We start from the raw sequence: 22,264 nt of genomic DNA, 5'->3' as shown, positions 1-22,264 counted from the left end.
CTGTGCATCTTATTCGTTATAGTAGTGTCTATTACATGCAGTTATATGAAAATGAGTGTATACTGTCTCTTTAAGCTTAGTTGCAGGTAATTAGTATAACTAAGGCAAGCTGGTTAGCTACAAATTACAGTTGTGTGGTATTTACTTTATACAATTTTAAATCCATAACTTGAGGTATTGTGACACATGATGGTATGCCAAGCTGTGTTATTGAGCTTTTATCAGTGACACCTCACGTAACATAGAAACATAGATATTGACGGCAAATAAGAGCCATAGGCCCAGCAAGTCTGCCAGATATTACTTATATTACACTATAAACTTATCTGGTTTGTAGGATAGCCTTATGCTTGTCCCATGCATTTTTAAAGTCCCCCACAGTGTTTGGCGCTACTACCTCTTGAGGAAGTTTATTCCATAAATTAATCACTCTTTCTGTAAAGAAGTGCTTCCTCAAATTACTCCTTAATCTACTACCCTTTAGCTTGAGATCATGACCCCTTGTTCTTGAATTTTCCTTTTTATGTAAAATACCCACAGCCTCAGTTTTACTAAGCCCTTTAACGTACTTGAAAGTTGCTACCATATCACCTCTTTCCCTTCTCTCCTCTAAGCTATACATATTTAGGTCATTGAGCCTATCCTGGTAAGTTTTATTTTTTAGACCATGTACCATTTTGGTAGCCCTCCTTTGCACAGATTCAAGTTTGTTAATATCCTTCTGAAGATATGGCCTCCAGAACTGCACACAATACTCAAGATGAGGACTAACTAATGATCTAAAAAGTGGCATAAGAACCTTACTATTTCTGCTGCAAATACCTCTACCAATACATCCAAGCATTCTGCTAGCCTTACTTGCTGCATTACTACATTGTTTACTAAGTTTTAAATCATCTGAAATAATTCCCAAGTCCTGTTCCTCATCTGTAACAGTCAGTAAAGTGTCATTGAGTCTGTAATTAACATTTGGATTTTTCTTCCCTAAATGCATTATTTTACACTTTGCTGTGTTAAACTTTAGATCCCAGTTGTTTGTCCAATCTTCCAATTGTTGTATATCACTTCTCATTTTGTCTACCCCCCCCCCCCCCCCCGGAACATCCACTCTGTTACAAATTTTGTATCATCTGCAAACAGACATACTTTCCCCTGTAGCCCTTTGCTGATATCACAGATAAATATGTTAAACAAAACAGGCCCCAGAACTGACCCCTGAGGAACACCACTAGTAACAGCCCCCTCTGCTGAATTAACTCCATTTACTAAGACACTTTTTTTTCTGTCCTTAAAGGGACACTGAACCCAAACATTTTCTTTTGTGATTCAGATAGAGCATGAAATTTAAATCAACTTTCTTATTTATTCCTATTATCAAATTTTCTTCATTCCCTTGGTATCTTTATTTGAAATGCAAGATGGTTAGTTTAGATGCCGGTCCATTTTTGGTGAACAACCTGGGTTGTCCTTGCTGATTGATGGATAAATTCATCTACCAATAAAAAGGTGATGTCCAGAGTTCTGAACACAAAAAAGCTTAGATGCATTCATTTTCAAATAAAGATAGCAAGAGAACAAAGAAAATTTGAAAATATGAGTAAATTAGAAAGTTTCTTACAATTGCATTCTCTATCTGAATCACAAAAGAGGTATTACATTTGCTATTCTCCAATCATCTGGGACAGCTCCTGTTAATAGTGACTGATTAAACAGATCAGTTAATGGGACAGTTAGCACTGATCAAATTTCTTTTAAAACCCTTGGATGAATATTATCAGGACCCACTGCCTTTTTAACATTTATTTTTGATAAACCTGTTAAGTTTGTTTCTATTTTTCGTAGCATCCCTTAATGTAGACATTCTATCTTCACAATCTTTTGTGAAAACAGAACAGAAGTAATCATTGAGACAGTCTGCAATTTGCTTATCTCCTTCTATTATTCTACTATCAACTGATTTCAATTTTACTATTCCTACCTTATTTTTTCTTCTTTCACTGATATATCTAAAGAATGTTTTGTCCCCATATTTTACTGACTGTGCTATCTTCTCTTCTGCATGAGCTTTAACCTTCCTAATTAACTGCTTAGTCTTTTTTTGTTGGAGTCTCCATATATGCACCACACCAATAGGAGTCACTCAGCGGCCAAGGAAGACAGTCAAATCATATTTTATGATAAACAACTAAGAAGCATTTAATGGCTGATATAACCACAAACAGGCTACTCAAAGTTTTTTTCTTATTTCAAAAGCGAGGATAGCTTCAATATCCATGTTATGGTGAATCAGATAACATGTAAAATACCTTACAATACTGTAATAGCACCACCCCCCTGCAATAAATGATGTCCCCAGCCCCCTGTAATAAATTATGCCCCAAGGAATAAATTATTCCCCCAGCAATAAAATGATGCCCCAGCCATAAATTATGCCCCAGCCCCCCCCCCCCCCGGCAATAAAATTATGCTCCCAGCAATAAAATGATGCGCCCAGCCCTCCTGCAATAAAATTATGCCCTGAGCCCCCCTGCAATAAAAATATGCCCCCAGCAATAAAATGAAGCCCCCAGGCCAGTCCCCTGCAATAAAATAATGCCCACAGCCCCTGCAATAAAATGATGTCCCCAGGCCCCTGCACTAAAATTATGCCCCAGGCCCCAGCTCCCTGCAATAAAATGATGCCCCCAGCCCCCCTGCAATAAAATGATGCCCTGAGCCCCCCTGCAATAAATGATGCCCCCAGCAATAAAATGAAGCCCCCAGGCCAGCCCCCCTGCAATAAAATGATGCCACTGCAATAAAATTATGCCCCCAGCAATAAAATGAAGCCCCCCCACAATAAAATTATGTCCCCAGGCCCTTACACTAAAATGATGCCCCCAGGCCCCATCCCCCTGCAATAAAAGGATGCCCCCAGCCTGCTGCAATAAAATGATGCCCTCAGCATCCCTGCAATAAAATGATGCTTGCATCAATAAAATGATTCCCCCAGCCCCCTGCAATAAAATGATGCCCTGAGCCCCCCTGCAATAAATGATGTCCCCAGCAATAAAATGAAGCCCCCAGGCCAGCCCCCCTGCAATAAAATGATGCCCCCATGCCCCAGGGCCCCTGCAATAAAATGATGCCCCCAGCAATAAAATGAAGCCCCCCTGCCAGCCCCCCTGCATTGAAATGATGTCCCCAGGCCTCTGCCCTAAAATGATGTCCCCAAACCCCTGCATTAAAATGATGCCCCCAGGCCCCTGCACTAAAATGATGCCCCCAGGCCCCAGCCCCCCTACAATAAAATGATGCCCCTGCAATAAAATGATGCCCTCTCAGTCCCCCTGCAAAAAAATTATGCCCCAGCAATAAAATGCCCCCCGCGCCACCCCCTGTGCGACCCCCCCCCGCAAAAAAAATATAAGTAAGTTGATTATTTTGGGATGTCTGTGCCAAGGAGGAGAAAGGCTGATAAAAAGCTGTATAGTGTTTGTGAGAGATCGTTGCATGATACACACAATAAAGCTCCCAGATGCCTTATACATCTAACTAAGAGATTTGCTGTTCCAGGTCAAGTGGGAGAAGGACGATATGGACATTTAAAAAAAAAAATTAATAAAAAAAAACAAAACACAACCTGTCCTGACCTGTGTAAAGTTGGGACCGCCACATGCATCACGCATCACCACCAGTAGTTCCACCCTGCTACAACTGCTCATCATGGCTGCTTTGAAACTTCTTACACGACACCTACATGTTACTCCTCCTGAGTTACCGGTGGGCTTTTGAGTAAAAAAAAATGCCGCAAAAATAAATTTAAAAAAAATGGCAGCAAAAAAATAATAATTTTTTGTTTAAAAAAAAGTTTTAAATTGGCACAAGCGAGGGGCCCTAGGCGGTGCAGGGCCCAAGGCGGCCGCCAAACCCGCCTTGCCCTAAGGCCGGCCCTGCTTACCCCCAATCATATGAGGTAAGTGCCGCACAGTCAGGAGGAAAGCCCACACAGATCTTAGGAATCCCCACTTCTCTGCTGCTTGAAGATGGTAGAATGCTCTTTGGATCACATATTACCTGTCTCCCTATCAGTAGTTGATAAAAAAGACAGAACCAGAATCCGGTAGTACAGGAAACAGTCAATAGGGGTCAGACTTGAGCTTAGTCAAAGACAATCCAGGTCGGCAACAGTAAGGCAAACAATCCAGCGAGGTACAAGGGGTTAAAGCAAAGCGTAGTCAAAGTCCAGTTCCAGTTCTGTTATTTTAGTATTGAGTGTATTGTTGAGGGACAATATACACCATACTCATTAGGCAGTGGCTGCTGGTGGAAATACAGTGTGTTCTCTGATTTGTTTTTATTACATTTAGTATTACTATAATATTCATTATCCAGCGCTTTTTTTCTCTTTTTCATGCTAGGTATAGATATATATTTAAAAATTATTATATATATATATATATATATATATACAGTATACAGTATATATATATACAGTATATATATATACTGTGTATATATATATATATATATATATATATATATACTGTATATATATATATATATATACACATATATATATATATATATATATATATATATATATATATATTTAAAGATAATAAGAACAGTTTACTTTATGTGAATAAGATGGGAATGTAAAACATTCATAACAACCTTCGGGTTTAGCACTGTAGGTCTTAAGCGGTGTTGGGTTAGCTCGCAGGTTATTTTTTGAAAGCCTGCTCCTTTGAAGTCTATGGGGAGAAGAAGTTAACGCAGTGGTGATATCCAAAGTCCAGCTGTTAGCACTCATCAGGTTTTGCTTGCGCAAACAATTTACTTCCAACTTGTAATACGAGTGCATACTTAAAAACACTTTTGAAAAAGCTATAGCTTTGATTATGTGAGGATTGTCCGGGTTGCATACTATCCCTTTAAGGATTTCACTTCCTTTTACTATTTAAGGACCCTCCTACCATTTTCCTTTGCTGGCAAATTGAGTGTTGTAGCCATACAGCTACAGAATCTTATCCTTGCTAGCTCTGTGGATATTGATCGCATCAATTCTTGTTACCTGTATCCAGTATTTTGGATGATCCGTTTACCATCTTTAACCTTGCAGCACTCTCTCTCCTTGCTATTGAGAGACCGAGTGCTCACCTCTGACGTCATCAGCTACGGACGTGCAGAGTTACTATACAGCTCATCTCACTACCGGCATCTGCCGATGAACTGTGCATTCAGTGAGATACAGCCTGCCTGTCCTGCTACCAACTACTCCGGTATCTTAGAGAGCGTTCCCTCTTGGTATAAGGTAACACCTTATTTTGCCATATTTGAATTAGTAACGATATTATAAGTTTTGCTTACTGTTTCATACCTTGGCATATATTAAACTCATTGTGTTAACTGTGGTAATCTCGCAATTGTTAGCACTGTGACACACAACCACTATTTGAATGTAATGTATTTCTGAGTAATCTTTACTTTATTATTACGATATCAACTAAAATATCTCTTAATAAATCCTTTCTAGTAAGTAGTACATAACAGTCTTTACAGATTAGAAGCATTTTTGCCTGGTATTTCGGCGGCAACATCTTCATCCAGCACAGGGACCTCTTCTATCTTCATCCAGGGTGAAGGCGGAGTGGAGATGGCCATGGAACAGGACCAGTGGCCGCGAACCCATCCAGCGTGGAGGATCCTCTTCATGTGATCGTCCGCCGCACACTGAAGCTTGAATGCAAGGAGTTTTTTGGACCAGATTTTACAGGAAACTGGTTACAAAAGCTCCAAAATGTAATTGAGAGTCTTGTTGAGGGATGTATTCCATTATATTTTTTCAACAAGGACATTATAATAACAATGCTCTTAAGAGCTTATGGAAAGGATGTTGATGAAATGCAAATAAACATTGCTTTTGATACCGGTTCTGCTTTGCTACTCTATATTGATCCCAAAAACATGGAACTTTGTTTTCTAATAAAGGTGCCACATATGTCATTTAATGATATTTATTAATTGAAAACTGTACATAATGTGGGTACTTGGGAAAATAATATACATATATATATATATATATATATATATATATATATATTCCTCGTAGTTTGGAATTGTGGGTTAACATTTTTATGGTATAAGAATTTCAAGAGGGGAAAATATTCTCCTCCTCTTAGTCTTCAAATGGTTGACCATAACAATCACCCATATAATACAGTGATCTAGACTAATCTCCTCCATCCTTGTCGGGGTAAGATAGTCTAGATGAGAGGGAATATGTCATGAATTTTTCATGACACAACAGACTCCATGTTGTTTTTTTAAGCCTACTCGTGGCTCGTCTTTTATGACATAAAATTTTGTTTTTCTCAGTCTTGCTGACTGAGAAGTTTTTCAATCAATATATTTTTCATTATTCAAGGTAGTTCTGCTCAGTTTACTTGCTTATTCTCCAGCTTGTCGCTTATTTCTGTAAATAAGTACAATTTATAACCTTGATTATAGTCTAGGAATGTTGTGGTAAACATAAATAAAATAAATATTTTTCTTGAATTTTTACCCTGTATGCGAGAGCCATCTACTGTCAGAACAATAATATTTCATCAAATTAATTTTATGTTAACTAATGATTAAATATTATAATCAATGACTCCTCCTAGAATGGAACTGGTCACATCATATATGGAGTGATATAATGGCCCCTATTTATCAAGGGCTGGCGGACCTGATCTGACACTGCGGATCAGGTCCGACAGACCTCGCTGAATACGGTGAGCAATACGCTCGCCATATTCAGCATTGCACCAGCAGCTCACAAGAGCTGCTGGTGCAATGCCGCCCCCTGCAGACTCGCGGCCACTAGGCCGCCAGCAGGGGGTGTCAATCAACCCAATCGTACTCAGAACAGGCGGACAGGTTATGGAGCAGCGGTCTTTGTGACCGCTGCTTCATAACTGCTGTTTCTGGCGAGCCTGCAGGATCACTAGAAACGCGGGCATCAAGCTCCATACGGAGCTTGATACATATGCCCCATAGGGTCTATCTCAATGGGAGGGGGTCGTTTTCCTGTATTTTGGAACTGGTCACATCATATATGGAGTTGGTAATTTGCTAATCAACTACAGAGGTCCGAGATTATTGGATTATAACTGCTGAGGCTAGTTTAGCCTACTCGGACAGACCTACGACCTGACAGCTTGATTCCTATTTGCAAAAGGGGAATTTCTTTACTTTGGTGATGTATGAAACTAAGTCACCTTAGATGTTAATATCATTAAGATTTACACCTTATATTTATGTAAAATATCTTTGTCTATTTAATCAGGTAAATTAATTAATTTTTTTATAGCTTTGTGTTTTTCTTTTGATAATTCCTACCACCTCGTCTTATTTGTCGACAATAACACCGGGTAAATCAGGAATTGTGATAAATTATTATCTGACGGTTTGTCATAATTATTAATTTACCTGACTCTCTGCAATTACCTTAGAGGGTTTATAACCAAATATTTAGTTCCTATCATCAAGCCAATTTTTGTGTTATTTTGAAAATATGATTTAATTATCTTTATAGTTTAATCTCTGCATTATTCTGTTTTTCTTGCTAGTTGGAGTTATTATGTTATCGCTTTAATTGAAGAATAGGACTGTAGTTTATTTCTCTGTATATATTTTTATTGCTTAAGTTACTATTAAATGCTGATTTTTTTTTCCAATCGAAATCTTTTAATAAAGCTAATTTTTATTTATTCATCTGTTGTTGGTATAATTAATAGACTGATTAACCAAAAGATTCAGGTTTTGTGTTTATTATCTTTAACAAGTTATAAGAAAGTGTGTCAGTAAAAGTTACACGCATTACTTCTACCACATAATATAGTTTTATACATAAAGGTAATATTCATAACAGTTTGTATTTATTTAAACTAGGTAGACTAGTTAGTAAATAGTTATTAACTATTTACTAACTATGTAGTTAAAATAAATACAAATGTACCTGTAAAATAAAACCTAACCTGTCTTACAGTTAAACCTAACATTACATTTATCTAAATTACAAAAAATAATATACACTAAATTACACAAAATAAAAAAGAAATTATCAAATATTTAAACTAATTACACCTAATCTAATAGCCCTATCAAAATAAAAAAGCCCCCCAAAATAATAAAACCCCTAGCCTACACTAAACTGCCAATGGCCCTTAAAAGGGCCTTTTGCTGGGCATTGCCCCAAAGAAATCAGCTCTTTTACCTGTAATAAAAAAAATACAAATAACCCCCCAACAGTAAAACCCACCACCCACACAACCAACCCCCCAAATAAAATCCTATCTATATAAACCTAAGCTCCCCATTCCCCTGAAAAGGGCATTTGGATGGGCATTGCCCTTAAAAGGGCATTTAGCTCTTTTACATTGCCCAAAGTCCCAAATCTAAAAATAAAACCCACCCAATAAACCCTTAAAAAAACCTAACACTAACCCCCAAAGATCCACTTACAGTTTTTGAAGACCCGACATTCATCCTCATCCAGCCGAGAGTAGTCTTCATCCAAGCGGCAAGAAGTCCTCAACGAAGCCACGAGAAGTCTACATCCAAGCGGCAAGAAGTCATCCTCCAGGGGGGCAGAAGTCTTCATCCAGACGGCATCTTCTATCTTCATCCTTCGGATGCGGAGCGGCTCCATCTTCAAGACATCAGGCGTGGAGCATCCTCTTCTATCAATGGTCGCGGAAGAATGAAGGTTCCTTTAAATGACATCATCCAAGATGGCGTCCCTTGAATTCCAATTGGCTGATAGAATTCTATCAGCAAATCGGAATTAAAGGGTAACAAATCTTATTGGCTGATGTAATCAGCCAATAGGATTGAGCATCAATCCTATTGGCTGATGCAATCAGCCAATAGGATTGAGCTTGCTAATTGGAACAGCCAATAGAATGCGAGCTCAGCGATGTCTGGGGCGGCAGATTAGCGGTGTTTAGACTCGGGGTTTATGCTAGGGTGTTAGGTTTAAACATAACTTTTTATTTCCCCATAGACATCAATGGGGCTGCGTTACGGGGCTTTACGCTTCATTATTGCAGGTGTTAGGCTTTTTTCTAGCTTTTGGGTGTGGTATGGAGCTCAAAGGAGCTCAACTCTGCCATATCACCCGCAAACGCAGTTTTTTGAAAAACCTGTAATACTAGCACTGTTAAAGGTGAGTGATGGAAATGACTTGCAAGTTAGCAGCGAGGCAGCCATAACTCAAAACTCGTAATCTGGCCAAAAGTTATTAAATAGCATTCCCTTTCTGTCATGTTTTTCAATGGTCATACTCTACATTATTATTTAATTCACTCTTTAAAAAAAAAAATTGAACAAAAGAATGAAAAATTTTAAAAAAATTCACACAAAGGATAGCAAAAGAATGAAAACTTAAAAAAAGAAAAATTCACACAAAGGATAGCAGCCCCATTGTTTGCTATGGGGAAACACTTCCTACGTCTGCACCTAACACTTTAACATGTACCCCGAGTCTAAACACCCCTAACCTTACACTTATTAACCCCTAATCTGCCGCCCCCGCTATCGCTGACCCCTGCATATTATTATTAACCCCTAATCTGCCGCTCCGTAAACCGCCGCTACTTACATTATCCTTATGTACCCCTAATCTGCTGCCCTAACATCGCCGACCCCTATATTATATTTATTAACCCCTAATCTGCCCCCCACAACGTCGCCTCCACCTAACTACACTTATTAACCCCTAATCTGCCGACCGGACCTGAGCGCTACTATAATAAAGTTATTAACCCCTAATCCGCCTCACTAACCCTATAATAAATAGTATTAACCCCTAATCTGCCCTCCCTAACATCGCAGACACCTAACTTCAATTATTAACCCCTAATCTGCCGACCCAATCTCGCCGCTATTCTAATAAATGTATTAACCCCTAAAGCTAAGTCTAACACTAACACCCCCCTAAATTAAATATAATTTTAATCTAACGAAATTAATTAACTCTTATTAAATAAATTATTCCTATTTAAAGCTAAATACTTACCTGTAAAATAAATCCTAATATAGCTACAATATAAATTATAATTATATTATAGCTATTTTAGGATTAATATTTATTTTACAGGTAACTTTGTATTTATTTTAACCAGGTACAATAGCTATTAAATAGTTAAGAACTATTTAATAGCTAAAATAGTTAAAATAATTACAAATTTACCTGTAAAAGAAATCCTAACCTAAGTTACAATTAAACCTAACACTATACTATCAATAAATTAATTAAATAAACTACCTACAATTACCTACAATTAACCTAACACTACACTATCAATAAATTAATTAAATACAATTCCTACAAATAAATACAATTAAATAAACTTGCTAAAGTACAAAAAATAAAAAAGAACTAAGTTACAAAAAATAAAAAAATATTTACAAACATAAGAAAAATATTACAACAATTTTAAACTAATTACACCTACTCTAAGCCCCCTAATAAAATAACAAAGCCCCCCAAAATAAAAAAAATGCCCTACCCTATTCTAAATAACTAAAGTTCAAAGCTCTTTTACCTTACCAGCCCTGAACAGGGCCCTTTGCGGGGCATGCCCCAAGAAGTTCAGCTCTTTTGCCTGTAAAAAAAAAAATACAATACCCAAGCCCCCCAACATTACAACCCACCACCCACATACCCCTAATCTAACCCAAACCCCCCTTAAATAAACCTAACACTAAGCCCCTGAAGATCTTCCTACCTTGTCTTCACCTCACCGGGTTCAACGATCTGTCCAGAAGAGCTCCTCCGATGTCCTGATCCAAGCCCAAGCGGGGGGCTGAAGAGGTCCATGATCCGGCTGAAGTCTTCATCCAAGCGGGAGCTGAAGAGGTCCATGATCCGGATGAAGTCTTCATCCAAGCGGGAGCTGAAGAGGTCCATGATCCGGATGAAGTCTTCTATCAACGGCATCTTCAATCTTCTTTCTTCCGGATCCATCTTGCAGACCTCCGACGCGGAACATCCTGCTGGCCCGACGGACTAACGACGAATGACGGTTCCTTTAAGGGACGTCATCCAAGATGGCGTCCCTCGAATTCCGATTGGCTGATAGGATTCTATCAGCCAATCGGAATTAAGGTAGGAAAATTCTGATTGGCTGATGGAATCAGCCAATCAGATTCAAGTTCAATCCGATTGGCTGATTCAATCAGCCAATCAGATTGAGCTTGCAATCTATTGGCTGTTCCGATCAGCCAATAGAATGCAAGCTCAATCTGATTGGCTGATTGGATCAGCCAATCGGATTGAACTTGATTCTGATTGGCTGATTCCATCAGCCAATCAGAATATTCCTACCTTAATTCCGATTGGCTGATAGAATCCTATCAGCCAATCGGAATTCGAGGGACGCCATCTTGGATGACGTCCCTTAAAGGAACCGTCATTCTTCGTTAGTCCGTCGGGCCAGCAGGATGTTCCGCGTCGGAGGTCTGCAAGATGGATCTGGAAGAAAGAAGATTGAAGATGCCGTTGATAGAAGACTTCATCCGGATCATGGACCTCTTCAGCTCCCGCTTGGATGAAGACTTCATCCGGATCATGGACCTCTTCAGCTCCCGCTTGGATGAAGACTTCAGCCGGATCATGGACCTCTTCAGCCCCCCGCTTGGGCTTGGATCAGGACATCGGAGGAGCTCTTCTGGACAGATCGTTGAACCCGGTGAGGTGAAGACAAGGTAGGAAGATCTTCAGGGGCTTAGTGTTAGGTTTATTTAAGGGGGGTTTGGGTTAGATTAGGGGTATGTGGGTGGTGGGTTGTAATGTTGGGGGGCTTGGGTATTGTATTTTTTTTTTTACAGGCAAAAGAGCTGAACTTCTTGGGGCATGCCCCGCAAAGGGCCCTGTTCAGGGCTGGTAAGGTAAAAGAGCTTTGAACTTTAGTTATTTAGAATAGGGTAGGGCATTTTTTTATTTTGGGGGGCTTTGTTATTTTATTAGGGGGCTTAGAGTAGGTGTAATTAGTTTAAAATTGTTGTAATATTTTTCTTATGTTTGTAAATATTTTTTTATTTTTTGTAACTTAGTTCTTTTTTATTTTTTGTACTTTAGCAAGTTTATTTAATTGTATTTATTTGTAGGAATTGTATTTAATTAATTTATTGATAGTGTAGTGTTAGGTTAATTGTAGGTAATTGTAGGTAGTTTATTTAATTAATTTATTGATAGTATAGTGTTAGGTTTAATTGTAACTTAGGTTAGGATTTCTTTTACAGGTAAATTTGTAATTATTTTAACTATTTTAGCTATTAAATAGTTCTTAACTATTTAATAGCTATTGTACCTGGTTAAAATAAATACAAAGTTACCTGTAAAATAAATATTAATTTTAAAATAGCTATAATATAATTATAATTTATATTGTAGCTATATTAGGATTTATTTTACAGGTAAGTATTTAGCTTTAAATAGGAATAATTTATTTAATAAGAGTTAATTAATTTCGTTAGATGTAAATTATATTTAATTTAGGGGGGTGTTAGTGTTAGGGTTAGACTTAGCTTTAGGGGTTAATACATTTATTAGAATAGCGGTGAGCTCCGGTCGGCAGATTAGGGGTTAATAATTGAAGTTAGGTGTCGGCGATGTTAGGGAGGGCAGATTAGGGGTTAATACTATATATTATAGGGTTAGTGAGGCGGATTAGGGGTTAATAACTTTATTATAGTAGCGCTCAGGTCCGGTCGGCAGATTAGTGGTTAATAAGTGTAAGCAGGTGGAGGCGACGTTGAGGGGGGCAGATTAGGGGTTAATAAATATAATATAGGGGTCGGCGGTGTTAGGGGCAGCAGATTAGGGGTACATAAGGATAACGTAGGTGGCGGCGCTTTGCGGTCGGCAGATTAGGGGTTAATAAGTGTAGGTAGGTGGAGGCGACGTTGTGGGGGGCAGGTTAGGGGTTAATAAATATAATACAGGGGTCGGCGGTGTTAGGGGCAGCAGATTATGGGTACATAAGGATAACGTAGGTGGCTGTCGGCAGATTAGGGGTTAAAAAAAAATATTCGAGTGTCGGCGATGTGGGGGGACCTCGGTTTAGGGGTACATAGGTAGTTTATGGGTGTTAGTGTACTTTAGAGTACAGTAGTTAAGAGCTTTATAAACCGGCGTTAGCCCAGAAAGCTCTTAACTACTGACTTTTTTCCTGCGGCTGGAGTTTTGTCGTTAGATGTCTAACGCTCACTTCAGAAACGACTCTAAATGCCGGAGTTAGAAAGATCCCATTGAAAAGATAGGATACGCAATTGACGTAAGGGGATCTGCTGTATGGAAAAGTCGCGGATGAAAAGTGAGCGTTAGACCCTATTTTGAGTGACTCCAAATACCGGCGGTAGCCTAAAACCAGCGTTAGGAGCCTCTAACGCTGGTTTTCACGGCTAACGCCAAACTCCAAATCTAGGTCTAATAGAGTGGCGGTGATGTGGGGGGCCTCAGTTTAAGGGTGTATATGTAGTTTATGGGTGTTAGTGTACTTTAGAGCACAGTAGTTAAGAGCTTTATGAACCAGCGTTAGCCCAGAAAGCTCTTAACTCCTGGCTTTTTTCTGCGGCTGGAGTCTTGTCGTTAGATTTCTAACGCTCACTTCAGCCAAGACTCTAAATACCGGCGTTAGAAAGATCCCATTGAAAAGATAGGATACGCAATTGACGTAAGGGGCTGGAAAGTGAGCGTTAGACCCTTTCCTGACTGACTCTAAATACCAGCGGGCGGCCAAAACCAGCGTTAGGACCCCCTCTAAATCTAGGCGTTTGTTAATTGCACAAACAATACACCTGTATTTATTACAGCTGCCGAACCCACCAGGATGATCTACTTTTAGACATTCATTTTGACACAAGATTGTGCTTGTCAAATGACGCAATAATACAGAAATTTGGTTAATCGTGAATAAATTATTCAATCAATTTGCTCGTAAAATAATGCAATAATCATGAAATTCTGTAAGTCATTGGTTAGGTAATGTGTGGCGCATCTCTTATTCAATTGCTGAAATTATTCACAGCTGTAGAACTTGGCAGTATACAAGGGGCTTTCAATCACTTCAATTCATTATTATTTTGAGCATGGACATTCTAAATGTTTTATACTTTGTTCTGTTCTTAAGGAGAAGACGCTAGCGGGTACTGAGGGTGTTCCTGCCTAGGGTTGGTCTCCATGCCCTCAGTCACCCAGAGGTGATCCGTAGATTTTGACTAAATAGGGCCTCTATTGAGAGGCTCTATGTCAAAATCAAGGACTCTCTCGAGCCAATCACTGCAAGGACTAGGGGAATCTCTGGGATGGTGAAATTTCTATCGGTCCTCTATTTCTTGGAAACTGGATCATTCCAGGCTGTAGTAGGTCTAGGCATAGGTATGAGCCAGGCAACCTTCTCACGTCATCTGAAGGTTGTCCTGAATGCCTTGCACCAACGCCTAGGTCATCATGTCCACTTCCCAAATACACCTGAGGAGTGGCATGCTGTCAAGCTCCAGTTGTATCATCTGGCTGGATTGTCAAGAGTATTGGAGGCTATAGATTGCATGCATGTATTGGTGCAGCCTCCCAGGGGTACAGAGGCGCCATACCGGGACAGGAAGCACAACCACTCGCTGAATATCCAGGTCATCTCTGGATGCTCTGGACTCCCTGGCTGCAATCATGATTCCTTCGTCCTACGGAATTCGGCCATCTGCCATTGTTTCCAGGAGGGACAAATGCCAGAGGGAATCCGGATTGGTAAATATCTCATATATACACAAACATATGTATATGATATATTTTATTTATTCTGATTGCTAATGTCAATGATCTATTTGATTATGCAGGTGATTCTGGATATCTGTGTCTTCCGTGGCTATTCACACCCGTCCACAACCCCAATGGAGTGGAAGAGGTGTGCTACAACATGGCTTACATCACCACCAGATCGGTGATTGAGCGCACCTTTGGCATATTGAAGAGCCATTTCCGCTGCTTGGACATCTCTGGTGGGGTTCTTCAGTACGTCCCCTCCAAAGTCTCCTTAATTTTTTTTATTTGCTGTATGTTGCACAACATTGCCCTAACAATCCCTGATATAGATCTGGAGAGCTTGGATAACCATGAGTATGGGGAACATCTAGCTCCATTGAAAGAGAATGATGCTAGGGGATTCCAAGCTCGAGCAGACTATATTCAGGCGGTTTTTGGGCAACAGTATTTATTTTATTCATATTTACTTTACAGTATATTTTTTAATTCAAAAGATTTTATTTTGGATTGTTTTTTCAATATTTGTCATTTAAATATTGACAAAATGATATTCTATATCATCGTCTTTCCATTGATTAAAAGTGGTTAATTTTGACAATTTTGCAATTGTTCAATGTAAAGTTTATGAAAACAGATGTTTAATAAAATATATTCAAATAAATATTTTTTGGCTGTACATTTGACTCTGTTTTTAATTTTAAAGTTATAGCAATAACATTTTTAAATATGTGTTTATATTCTATCGGCTAGATTACGAGTTGTGCATTAAGCTGAAAAAGCAGCATTAACAGGTCCTAACGCTGCTTTTTCACTACCGCTGCTATTACGAGTCTTGCATGTTTAGGAGCACCGCACACTTTTTTGGCCTTACTGCAAAACGACTTAAGTAAACTTTGTAAACCTTTTTTTTCTATGGGACTTCCATAGCGCCGGTATTACAAGTCTGTCCTGGGAGGCCAAAAAGTGAGCGGTACACCCTCTACCTCCAAGATCCGTAACGCATTCTAAAATCAGTAGTTAAGAGTTTTATGGTACAACGCTGTAGCATAAAACTCATAACTAAAGTGCTAAAAAGTACACTAACACCCATAAACTACCTATTAAGCCCTAAACCGAGGCCTTCCCGCATCGCAAATACTAAAATAACATTTTTAACCCCTAATCTGCCGCTCCGGACATCGCCGCCACTATAACAAACATATTAATCAATAAACCGCCGCACTCCCGCCTCGCAAACACTAGTTAAATAATATTAACCCCTAATCTATGCCCCTAACATCGCCGCAACCTACATTATATTTATTAACCCCTAATCTGCCGCCCCAACATCGCCGACACCTACCTACATTTATTAACCCCTAATCTAGTCGTCCCCAACGTCGCCGCCACTATATTAAATGTATTAACCCCTAAATCTAAGTCTAACCCTAACACCCCCTAACTTAAATATAATTTAAATAAATCTAAATAAAATTATTATAATTCATTTACGGCTAGAGTTTTTGCGGTAAGCTAAAAAAGCAGCGTTAACAGGTCCTAACGCTGCTTTTTTACGCCCGCTGGTATTACGAGTCTTGAAGGTTTAGGGTCACCACATACTTTTTTGGCCTTACCGCAAAACGACTTACGTAAACTTTGTAAAATCTTTTTTCTATGGGACTTCCATAGCGCTGGTATTACGAGTCTGTCCTGGGAGGCCAAAAAGTGAGAGGTACACCCTACCCCGTCAAGAGTCCTACCGCATTTAAAAGTCAGTAGTTATGAGTTTTATGGTACAACGCCGTAACATAAAACTCATAACTAAAGTGCTAAAAAGTACACTAACACCGATAAACTACCTATTAACCCCTAAACCGAGGCCCTCTGGCATCTCAAACACTAAAATACATTTTTCACCCCTAATCTGCCGCTCCGGACACCGCCGCCACCTATATTACATTTCTGAACCCCTAATCTGCTAACCCCAAAATCACCGACACCTACATTATATTTATTAACCCCTAATCTGCCACCCCCAATGTCGCCGCAACCTACCTACACTTATTAACCCCTAATCTGCCGCCCCCGACATCGCCAACACTATAATAAACATACTAACCCCTAAACCGCCGCACTCCTGCCTCACAAACACTAGTTAAATATTATTAACCCCTGATCTGCCACCCTTAACATCGCCGCCACCTACCTACACTTATTAACTCCTAATCTGCCGCCCCCAACGTCGCCGCCACTATACTAAATTTATTAACCCCTAAACCTAAGTCTAACCCTAACACACCCTAACATAAATATAATTAAAATAAATATAAATAAAACCTACAATTGATACCTAAATTATTCCTTTTTAAAACTAAATACTTACCTATAAAATAAACCCTAAGCTAGCTACAATATAAATAATAGTTACATTGTAGCTATTTTAGGGTTTATTTTTATTTTACAGGCAAGTTTGTATTTATTTTAACTAGGTAGAATAGTTACTAAATAGTTATTAACTATTTAATAACTACCTAGCTAAAATAAATACAAATGTACCTGTAAAATAAAACCTAACCTAAGTTACAATAACACCTAACACTATACTATAATTAAATAAATTAATTAAATTAAATACAATTACCTAAATTAAATTAAATTAGCTAAAGTACAAAAAAACATTAAATTACAGAAAATAAAAAACAAATTTCAGATATTCAAACTAATTAAACCTAATCTAATAGCCCTATCAAAATAAAAAAATGCCCCCCAAAATAAAAAAAAACCCTAGCCTAAACTGAACTACAAATAGCCCTTAAAAGGGCCTTTTACGGGACATTGCCCCAAAGTAATCAGCTAATAGGATTGAACTCGCATTCTATTGGCTGATTGGATCAGCCAATAGGATTGAACTTCAATCCTATTGGCTGATTGCATCAGTCATTAGAATATTTCCTACCTTAATTCCGATTGGCTGATAGAATTCTATCAGCCAATCGGAATTGGAGGGACGCCATCTTGCATGACGTCACTTAAAGGAACCATCATTGTTCAAGAAGACATCGGATGAAGAGGATGCTCCGCGTCGGATGTCTTGAATATGGAGCCGCTCCGCGCCGGATGGATGAAGATAGAAGATGCTGTCTGGATGAAGACTTCTGCCCATCTGGAGGACCACTTCTGCCCGTCTGGAGGACTACTTCTGCCGGATTCGTTGAGGACTTCGGCCCGGTTGGGTGAAGACTTTGCATGGTAAGGTGATCTTCAAGGGGTTAGTATTAGGTTTTTTAAGGGGGATTGGGTGGGTTTTAGAGTAGGGTTGATTGTGTGGGTGGTGGGTTTTAATGTTGGGGGGGTTGTAATTTTTTTTTACAGGTAAAAGAGCTGATTACTTTGGGGCAATGCCCCGCAAAAGGCCCTTTTAAGGGCTATTTGTAATTTAGTGTAGGGTAGGGCTTTTTTATTTTGGGGGCGCTTTTTTATTTTGTTAGGGGCGCAAACAACATTGCGTATTCGCATTAATAAATGTGAAATATTTACAGTAAATACATAGTTAGAATCTTTATGAAATATTAATATTGCATAAATATGTTTTATCATGTTTTTACTTATTGGCAAAGGGCTCTAATGCACATATATGTGTACATATATATTAATGTTTTTACATATGTATATATGACTGTAAATACATATATTCACATATAAATACATTAATATATACGTACACATATATAAACACATATATATATATATATATATATATATATACATACAAATACATCTTTAGCAATGCATATGTATGTGTCTCAATGTTAAAGCCCTTTGCCTGCTTTTTCTTTTTTCTAACACCCGAGATCTCATATCTTTGAGCCCTTATAACTTTTTTGTGCAATATTTTTTTTAATAATTTTTATTAGTGTTATAATGAGTGTAATTTTTTGTTTTGGAAAACAGTTAACCACAGCTCTGAGATCGCGGTAATATCAGCAAAATTTAAATGGCTTGAAAAAACACGATTGCGCTAGCGCAAAACCATTTGCTCCTCACTTGTAATCTAGCCCTTTGTGTCAGTGTCTACATTGCTCCTCATATTATAACTAATTATTATGCATGGATAATAATGTAATAATAATATGAGGAGCATTTGCAAAAACTTTGTTATTTAGAAATGATCACTTGTTTTCTCTCCCCGCACTAGTTCTGGCCAGGGGAAACAGAATCTGATAGGAAGCCCATTGGCATCAAATTTGGTTCCCCCACAAATATGATTTATTCTGCATTTGAAGGGTTAAACTGACTTGAATCCTCTTTCCCTGAATGATCAACTCTCCTGCTAGACCATCCTCACTGTTTTTCTTTCCCCACACTCTTCCTGATCAAGGGGAAATTGATAGGATGTCTTTTGCCCAAGAAATATGGTTCCACCAGCATTTGGAGATTTAAACTGACTTTTATCCACTTTCCCTGGATGCTCAATACTCCTGCTATCATTTTGTTTTCATTCCCTGCACTGTTCCTGGCCAGGGAAAACTGAATCTGATAGTAGCATTTTGCCATCAGATTTGGTACCCCTAGAAATATGGTTTATCCAGCAATTGGAGTGTTAAACTGACTTGAATCTGCTTTCCCTGAATGATCAATACTCCTGCTAGACCATCCTCACAGTTATTACTCTCCCCTCCCTCTTCCTGGCCAGGGGAAACGGAATCTGATAGGAAGCCTATTGCCCCAGAAATTTGGTTCCCCCAGCATTTAGAGGGATAAACTGATTTTTATCCACTTTCTTTGAATGATCCACACTACTGCTAGACCATTGAGGTTTTCTCTCCCCAGACTCTTCCTGGCCAGGGGAAACAGAATCTGATATGAAGCCTAACTGACTTGAATCTACTTTCCCTGAATAATCAACTCTCCTACTATAACATCCTCACTGTTTTTTTTCTCCCCAGACTTTTCCTGGACAGGGAAAATGGATTCTAATAAGAAGCTTATTGGCATCAGATTTGGTACCCCCAGAAATATAGTTTATCCAGCAATTGGGGGGGGGGGGGTTAAACTGACTTGAATCCACTTTTCCTGAATGATCAACACTTCTGCTATAGCATCTTCACTATTTGTTTCTCTCCTAGCACTCTTCCTGGACAGGGGAAACGAAATTTAATAGGAACCCTATTGCCATCAGATTTGGTTCCCCCAGAAATAGGGTTTATCCAGAAATTGGAGGGGTAAACTGACTTAAATCCACTTTCCCTGAATGACCAACACTCCTGCTATATCATCCTCACTGTTTGTTTGTTTTTTCTCCCCTGACTTTTCCTGGACAGGGGAAACAGAATCTGATAGGAAGCCTATTGGCATTAGATTTGGTTCCCCCAGAATTATGTTTATTTAGAATTTGGAGGTTAAAGTGACTTGAATCTGCTTTCCCTGAATGATCAACACTCCTGTTCCTGCTAGACCATAAACACTGTGTTTTCTCTCCCCGGACTCTTCATGGGCAGAATTTGATAGGAAGTCTATTGCCCTAGAAATATGGTTCCCCAGCATTTAGAGCTATAAAGTGACTTTTATCCACTTTCCCTGAATGACCAACACTCCTGCTATATCATCCTCACTGTTTGTTTGTTTTTTCTCCCCTGACTTTTCCTGGACAGGGGAAACAGAATCTGATAGGAAGCCTATTGGCATTAGATTTGGTTCCCCCAGAATTATGTTTATTCAGAATTTGGAGGTTAAAGTGACTTGAATCTGCTTTCCCTGAATGATCAACACTCCTGCTCCTGCTAGACCATAAACACTGTGTTTTCTCTCCCCGGACTCTTCATGGGCAGAATTTGATAGGAAGTCTATTGCCCTAGAAATATGGTTCCCCAGCATTTAGAGCTATAAAGTGACTTTTATCCACTTTCCCTGAATGCTCAACACTCCTGCTAGACCATTCTCACTGTTTTGACTCTACCTTCACAGGGGAAACTGAATCTGATAGGAACCATATTGCCATCAGAATTGGTTCCCCCAGAAATAGGGTTTATCCAGCAATTGGAGGGGTAAACTGACTTAAATCCACTTTCCCTGAATGACCAACACTCCAGCTATATCATCCTGTTTGTTTGTTTTTTTCTCCCCTGACTTTTCCTGGACAGGGGAAACAGAATCTGATAGGAAGCCTATTGGCATTAGATTTGGTTCCCCCAGAAATATGTTTATTCAGAATTTGGAGGTTAAAGTGACTTGAATCTGCTTTCCCTGAATGATCAACACTCCTGCTAGACCATAAACACTATGTTTTCTCTCCCCGGACTCTTCCTGGGCAGGAGAAATCGAATTTGATAGGAAGTCTAATGCCCCAGGAATATGGTTCCCCAGCATTTAGAGCTATAAAGTGACTTTTATCCACTTTCCCTGAATGCTCAAGACTCCTGCTAGACCATTCCCACTGTTTTGACTATACCTTCACAGGGGAAACAGAATCTGATAGGAAGCCTATTGGCATCAAATTTGGTTCCCCCAGAAATATGGTTTATCCAGCAAATGGAGGGTTAAACTGACTTTTATCCACTTTCTCCTGAATGATCAACACCCCTGCTATGCCATCCTCACTGTTTTTTCTCTCCCCGCACTCCTCCTGGCCAGGGGAAATGGAACTGATTGTAAGCCAATTGCCATCAGATTTGTTTTTACCAGAAATGGGGTTTATCAAGCAATTGGAAGGTTAAACTGACTTGAATCTGCTTTCCCTGAATGATCAACACACTTACTATACTATATATATATAAAATATAAGGGCCTATAGGCATGTCAATCAAGTTGTCAACTCACAACCACAGCAATTCATTGTAAAATTCTTACTCAAATCATAAAATCATCATTATTATATTAATAGTTAGTTATGAATAATGGTATCTTGCTTCCTATCTTTTGGTAAAAAAAAAATCTTTTTGAAGCTTTAAATAAAGCTAATATTTTACCACTACCAGCTTCTATTTAAAATGTATTTATTTACTAAGTGATTTTATCTGCTTTAACATTTTACAATAGAAATAATTGCAAACAGAATAAATAACGCTAAAGTACAACCTGAGATTAGCATTTTTTGTGAAATAAGAGAGAAATATATACAAGAGAACAATATAGCTATGGATATCTAATCATGAGTGCATTTGTTAGCATTTAATGTTGACTGGATTTTGATAAAGGGGGTGGGGAGGGTTCCTACATTTCAACTATTGGTTACTTTCATTTTCAACCTATTTGTAATATTGCTAATATTCTTCATATCTTTTTAGTTCCTGTTTTGTTACAATGTATAAACAGTATATTTTAACTAAATAATTTCCACTATACAAACTACAATTATTTCTATATATATTATTACTACTTACATATTTTACACAATTTAAAAATACAACACTGAGCCCCCACCACTGTGTAACGTGAACGAATTAATGCTATTGCTTACCAGGTGAAATGGTTAGTAAAACGAGACATAAAATCTGC

This window comes from Bombina bombina, chromosome 8 (genome assembly GCF_027579735.1).
Source record: "Bombina bombina isolate aBomBom1 chromosome 8, aBomBom1.pri, whole genome shotgun sequence".
NCBI lineage: Eukaryota > Metazoa > Chordata > Amphibia > Anura > Bombinatoridae > Bombina > Bombina bombina.
This window is presented reverse-complemented; position numbering follows the sequence as displayed.